The sequence below is a fragment of the Passer montanus genome, unplaced genomic scaffold (assembly GCF_014805655.1).
Source record: "Passer montanus isolate IOZ18808 unplaced genomic scaffold, ASM1480565v1 scaffold69, whole genome shotgun sequence".
Lineage (NCBI taxonomy): Eukaryota > Metazoa > Chordata > Aves > Passeriformes > Passeridae > Passer > Passer montanus.
Window position 1 is genome coordinate 175,402 of NW_024372036.1, and position 7,119 is coordinate 182,520.

The window sequence follows — 7,119 nt, forward strand, 5'->3', positions numbered from 1 at the left end:
TGTTTGCATAAATAATTGTAAATCACATTTTCCTTCTGCTTAGGAGGTCAATGTTGTCAGACTTCTCTTTCTTGGACTTCCATAAGACCAAACCCAGTCTCTAATTCTTGCTCATGGTATAAGAATTAGAGATTCTTATCTCTAATGAGATAAGATTATCCCACCATGGGGACTGTGGGGGTACAATTCCACACACCAGGGTAGTTTTTGACCCTCAGCCCCTCCCCTGACCTCTGCAGGTCCCCCTTATGTGCAAATAACCTTTAATGAGCTTGCAGACTGTGGAGTACAGGGTGGGAAATGCCACTCCCTACTCCCAGGATTTTCTCTGAAATTACATCCATGAAAACTTGGCTGCAAAGCCTATGAAGCCAAACCCTCAGTATCTTAGAAGCACCACTGGTTTTTAGTGACACTTAACTTGTGTGAAGTCTTTTATGAACCAAAAGAAGAAACCATGTTCAGATTTAGCAGCATAAACCCATTTTTACTAAAATACAGCAAATGACATATTGCATTTTTAAAAAACCACCAGAATTCTCTTTTTTTTTTCTTTTTTTATTTTTCTTTTTTCCTTCAGGAAATAGGTACAGCAGAGGGGCTGGATGTTGCATTAGAGGCTGTCACCAGGGCTGAGATTCAGATAAGCTCCTCTGTTAGGCAGCCTCAATTCCACAGTTTCTCTTCTTTCACCTTGACGATGCCCCCAAACCAAACCAACTTTTAATTCAGCTTGTCATGTACTTTACAGTAAAAGTTGCTTTCTGGTAAACACAGAACAAGTTTTGCCACATGCCTTACAGGTAAGAGACTTTCCAGTATGAAACTGGTGACCCTTCTCAAATATTTTAAGTTCCTTGTGACTCATCTCACCAACCTTTAAACTCAAGATTGAAATGATCACTTAATTCTTGCAGTTATTTTTGAAAATGCTGAAGAAACTCAGGTTTCATCTGAAAGGTGAAGATACACAAGGAAATAGCAAGATGAAATGACAAGTAGTTCACCTGCAAAAAACCCTGTCATTCCTTTGGGGTGATAAAAGACTCAGGACTTTGAAAAAAAACCCCCTCTCTTTAGATACTAATTTCCATCTCCTTAAAAACACCTCGTTAAAAGCCTGTGTTTACCAAGGGTTTAACTTCTCAACACAAACAAAAGAAGAATGATGAACCTAAAAGAAATACAGAGGGCAGCTGAATTGGTGAAGGCAGTATCTTTTATTAAATCAAAGAATACAATTTGGAGAAAAACAAAATTCTTGTGGGCTTCCAAGCCCCTCGGCCAATTTGAATTAGAAGCAGCAAATGTTGGGGAGAAATGCTAGTGACAGCTGAAAAATAAACAACCCATTCTGAGGCACTCAGTTTTCTAATTTTCCCTCCTGACAGCCATCCCCAAGCACTTCCAGACTCTCACTTGTCATTTTGAAAGTCAGAGATGGAATTTCTTGTAGAAATCACAGTTTAGAGGATAATACTGGTTTTAGCTTTTTTTTCTCCTGCTGTAGTACCAAACTTACACGTCCAAGAACTTCCAAAAACGTGTCAATACTGTCAGTGAGGATGTGGGTGTTAGGAGTGAAGGAAAAATGGGGTTTTTAGGTAAGAGCTGTACTTCCCATCTGTGTAAAAATGTCTGTAAGTTCACTTACCTGTCGTTGATAAAATTCAAAATGTGTTTTATTATTATAAACAAAACCAAAAATGTATTATTTGTGTTAGAATAACACAAACAGGGCTCTGTAGCCAACCTGCTCCCATAAGGAAACGCTGGTGAATGAAACAGCCTTAGAAGCAGGATGTGCCTGCACTGTCACAAAGTGAGGTCACAATATGGGTTTCAGACATTCAAACCCTCCTGCCTTCTACAATCACTCAAGATTATTATTACTGTTATTGTTGTTGTAATTTTCTTAATTATTTTCATTATTATTATCATCATTATTATTATTATTGATGTTATAATTTTAATACCAGCTGTGGGGCAGTGACATTTCCAGCTGCCATTCTGCATTATTTACAACCACACTTGTGCAAGAAGTGCCCTACCACTGAATTTTCTCTTCAATTCCTTAGTGTGTGATTGTGATTTCAGAGGGCTCAGCCCCCCTGAGCTGCATTATTCAGAGGAAACCACTGGGTTTGTTTCTGTATCAGCCTATTACATATGAACTCAGAACTGTAGGTTTTTATTTTGTGTTTACTGTCTCATCAATCATAAATCACGAGATTCTCCCATGTCTCAAACTGCTTCCAGAAAAGCTACCTTTTGTAATTTCAGTGCCAGAGAGAATGTGGGTGGTTATTCCCAACAACTCTCTTATTTTCAACTGATTTTTGCATTTCTAATTTGGTGTGATTTCAAACAGCACAGATATAATAAATCCCAAAAGCCCCAAGACATTCAAAGTGTTTGGCTTTAAATGTGCACTCAAAACTTACAGGTGATGAGGGTTTAAAATGTTACAGGTTAAAAAAAATTCTGAGAAGCATTAAAATTTAATCAGATATAAGGAGATTAGATTATATAGGCACTGGGTATTCAAAGAGTATAAATTGCCCAGACAATTTAACAACACAACATGTTCCAATACTGTCCCTTCTCCCACATCAACCACACTGAAAACCTTCTTAAAGCAAAATCCAAAGCTCAGCCCAACCAGGCTGAAGAAAGTCATGATTTTTTTTTCTTGAAAAAAAGAAATAGGGAAATGGAAAGAAACAAGAGACAAAAGTGAGAGGTAATCTATTTGCCTCCTAGATTTACGGAATTTGGAGTTCATGTTGGGATATTTTTTTAATGCATTATAAACTATTGCTGTTTGCAGTTGGCAAAGCAGAATTCTTTTGTGGAGGACTGACAAGGCATGGTGCTGAGCCACAAAGGTGATGAGTGGGCAGTGACTAGCTCTGCCTAAATGAAACCCACATTTTCCTTCCCAGCCTTGCATTGGAATACCCTGAAAAGAGCAAATGGAAGAGGAATCAAGTTCAAAACACCAGGACAAACAGCACAGGTAAAGAATCAGAGATGCAGCTGAAACAAATCAATGCCCACAGGTCACAGCTTAGCTTGGAATCCCTGAAGCTTCCAAAACATGGATTTGTCAAAATGCTCTGCAAAAATAGGGAGAATTTCTGTGCAGGAGAAGAGTTTGGAAGGGGGGGAAGGAAGTTCTGCAAAACCAAAAGCACAGCACCATCAGAGGATGCTGCTGCCTCACACAGCTCAGACAGGAGCAGCCGAGGTGGCTCCAGAGGCAGAATCAGAAAAACTCTGACAATCTTCATCTGTGCTAATGGCACCATGCTGTTTCTGTGACTGCATCTCTTTACTTCTTTCTTCTGGGCTGTGCATTTGCTTTCATTTGCTCTACCAGGGACTAAAGCTGTGTAGTCCCCATAATTCTGGGCAGGAAAATGAAGATAAAATTACTGCAGAGAAGAAATTCCAACTCTTCACCAAGCAGCATCCCCAACACAACATCTGCTGCAGGAGCACATTAAAATACCCCACTGTCAAAGAACAAATACCACATTAATCACAGATCACAGGTGAAAATAAAGAAATTACCCGTGGGTTGCAGGGTAGAATTCAAGAGCACTGAGCCAGAGATTGTTGCCAACAGTAGGAGTATAACTTCAATAACCACAGCTCTGATGCTCTGTATCCACTCTTGTGATCAATAATTTTGTTTCACCTATAGATACTGGAACAAAGAATTCATCCAATGAACATCTTTTTGCCACGTGTGTTTCAGGACGTTTTTAAGGAGGGTATTTTATAAATCACTTCTTCCCCTTCCCAGCCTTAATCCACAGAAGGGAGCCACAAAATTTTGAAAATTATTTGGGCTCAGCATTAATAAAAGTAGCAGTAGATGTGAGAGCCACTGGAATCACTGTACTGGTTCAAAACTCTGAGCCTTAACCTCAAGACTCAAAATGTCACCACTCTCCAAAGAGCTGCAAGGTGCTGTGAAAAAAGGATTTTCAGTCTGAAGGAAAGTTTTGATTGCATTAAGGCTGAACAGTTTGGTTTTGACTCTTATCTGAATTTAAACACTTTGATTTCCCAACTCTGTGAAATGGCAATGTTATCCAAAATATACAATTATAAAGGCAAAGTAAAACTTATTTGACAGTATTTTGGGAAGAAATGTTGTGAGAAGTTTTCCATTACAATTCCAGTGAAAACTGGAATTATATAGTCTACTTCTCAGGGAGATTTTCTTTTCATATAAACAGGTTTTATTTTTCAATAGTATGTTCTCTCAGAGGGAAAAAAAACATAGTTAAAAACCTTTCAACTGAGTATTTTTTTGCCACTGACTCCTCTATGTTGATCATTTTCTTTGATGTGTTTTTGGTAATGACTGTGAAAGAAAACCTTGCTCCATCTTAGGCTGTCTTATTTCATACCTCCACCCTTTTCATAGTAAATCATTACATTTGCTTCAACTCAATGCAAAAAATGTCACCACAGCCAGGATCAGGATTCCAGACTTCCACCACCTTTTTCAAATTGTTGAGGCTTTAAAAACAAAACCAAAAAAAAGGGCTTTTTTTGTAGAAATGGGAAGTTAAAAAGAAAAAGAGGGCGAAAATATCATCCTCAACACAAATATCACTAAGTAGGAGTTATGGACTGCTCCTGGACCCCAAGGCCAAAGCCAAAAGTTGGCTAAAATGACACTGCTTAGAGAAAACAAAACAAAATAAAACAAAACAAAATAAAACAAAACAAAAAAGTGGGGGTTTTTTTGTAGAAATGGGAAGTGAAAAAGAAAAAGAGGCACCAAAATCTCACCCTCAACACAAATATCACTAAGTAGGAGTTATGGACTGCTCCTGGGCCCCAAGGCCAGAGCCAAAATTTGGCTAAAATGACACTGCTTAGAGCTCATCCCTCTAAAGCAGGTCTGTGGTGGGGAGAAGCAGGGAGTTAAGAGTTAAGCACTGTGAGAGAACAGAGGTTCAGTGCATCAACTCTCTCCCTGGCCCACACTTTTTCAGAAGCACAGATGTCACTGGGAGAATGTGTCACCTCTTTTTATTCAGAGAAGGCATTTGTGGTAGCTTTTCTCTGTTTTTTGGTGTTTTTCTTTTTTTTTCTTTGCAAGGAAAGGCTCCAACCATACATTTTTCATTGCCTCAACGATAGGTGTAAGATCTAAAAGATTCAGAACCAGAATTAGAAGATGAGACCATCATAAAGAAAATGTGCTAAGGGTATGTCGGGGAATCTCTTTTTGATTTTTTCTTCACTGCTCATTAATTGGTTGTCGTGTTAAATGAGTGATTTCCTTCCAAAAATTCACTCTATATGTTTGAGTTAAACAGCTGTGTGCAGTAGCCAAATATTCAATGCTTGAACAACTTTGGAATCCACTCTGGGTTGGATCCCTATGCACAAATAGCACAAGGGCAATGGAGCTGCTCCCTGCTAAACATCCAGGCAGAGGGGCTGACACTGGAATTCTGACTAGCTCAGCCTGCAGAGGAACACACGGACAAATCCCAATTGATTTGTTCAATTTAATTGAACAGTTAGTTCAAATTTTCTTCCACTAGGTCAATTTTTCTTTCCCAAAGAATTAAGATTTTGCTCTGTAGCAGCAAGGCAGTTACAACCTTTTTTTCTAGACAGGTATGCCTTTTGTAGAATCATCCCATTAAAAATCTGGGATTTATCCTCAAACACCTTAAACTCTGGTATTTATCATTAAAAACAGTAAATAAATGAAGGTATGAATCAGGTAAATGACAATATGATGAACATCTTCAAAGCAGTGAGCAAATATGAAAATGAGATAATAGGTGAGTCATGCAATTATACAAATATAAATATTGTATCCATTACAACACACATCACCCTGAAGGTGTGCACAACACAGAGTCACAGGATGATTTGTTTTGGGAGGGACCTTAAAGATCATCTCCTTCCAGCCCCCTGCCATGGGCAGGACACCTCCCAGTACAAGGTTGCTCAGAGCCCCATCCAGCCTGGAGATAGAGTTACAGGAATTTCCATCCCTCAAAATATCCAGCCTGACTCTCCCACTCTCTGCCTGTCCTCAGCACCACAACAGAATGTCAGTGCCAATTATTACAGTCAGTGGCAGAGTTAATTCCATGAGTATGTGGGTTATTGAATGATTCTAGCTGCTTTTTTGTCTCACAATGAAAAACAGCTTCAACCTTTGTGCACTTTGGAAAAAAAAAAATTAATTACCTGTAATATGTGCTCAGTATACCAGGCATGGTATCACAATCCTTTTTTGTGCTCCAAAGCCTCACAAAAAATGTCCCTACACAACACAGGTGTGGGAACAAGAATTTGGTGACATTTGTGAACAGGGTACAAGGAGTTTAAACAGCCTTGTTTGCAACCACCTCATAAGTTTGTGAAAGATGTTTCAGCCTAAAATGATGTTGAATTTTCCTGTGATGTTGCTCTGGGGCAGCTCAAAGACATCAAGCTCCTTTCTGGGTTAATCCAAGTGCCAGGTGGGCTCAGCTCCCCGTGCCTGTTCCAGCTGATTTCTGAGAAATCACTTTGCAAGTCAGATATGAAAACAACAAGGCTTAGCTGGAATGCAAATTATTCTTCTGGGGCCTGCCAGCATTAATGGGAGGAGGATGGGACCCATAATCTTGTTTTGTTTCTTTTCAGGACTAAACATAATGGAAGGCTCTGTTTCCCTGTTACCGTCTTCCTTCAAGGGCTCCAGCAGGAGATCAATGACTAAGACTTGTCCTCTGCTGTTATTTCTTTGTCTCAGCTCCTTAGAATGCTCTTTTCTTTCCTCACTTTAATCTGGTCTGCTTGGCTCTCCTGAGGGGTATTAATTCAATAATTTTCTAGGCTAGACTCTGGCGTTGGAGACTTTCTCCTCCACCAGCCTGATCTGTCCCTGCTTTCAAAACAAACACATGAGCAGCTGCCACATTTATCTCAGAAACAAAGGGATCTTATGGCAAGCAATTAAGCTAAGGATCCTTCTCTAAAGCACCAGTTCTTTAAATGAATCACCACATCCTTCAAAAATTCAAAAACAATCCTTCAAATTCCTGTGTGAGCCCTGCAAAGGAAATGTGTGTGAGCAGTGGAGGG